The following is a 440-nucleotide window of genomic DNA, read 5'->3' on the forward strand; positions in this document are numbered from 1 at the left end:
GATACATGTTCATGTTTTCTTGTGTCCTTGAGCTACCATACTTTGTTGAATTTGACATACAAATGGATGAAATACCATTGTTCTTACACTGGATCAAACGTTACAACTTTGCTATTGTTAGCCCATAATACATCATACCAAGTAATAATTTTGATAGGAACAGTCGATCGACTTAATAGTGGCACCTTATTTCTATGAAAGATAGGTCATGGGTTCGAGTTTTAAGAGAGTTAGAAAAACCGACTTTGATCCTCCTGTAACTCATGACATGCAAGTGAACGATCAGTGATTTATCAGACCCTATTTGCTTGGATACAATTGGATATAATATCATCATTTCACTTTTATCATATCACAATAAACATCAACAGCTCAATATTTTTTGTTATTATTTTTTTCTTTTTCATTAATGGTAGAATTGCTATTGTAAAATCAAATTG

The sequence above is a fragment of the Sesamum indicum genome, linkage group LG7 (assembly GCF_000512975.1).
Source record: "Sesamum indicum cultivar Zhongzhi No. 13 linkage group LG7, S_indicum_v1.0, whole genome shotgun sequence".
NCBI lineage: Eukaryota > Viridiplantae > Streptophyta > Magnoliopsida > Lamiales > Pedaliaceae > Sesamum > Sesamum indicum.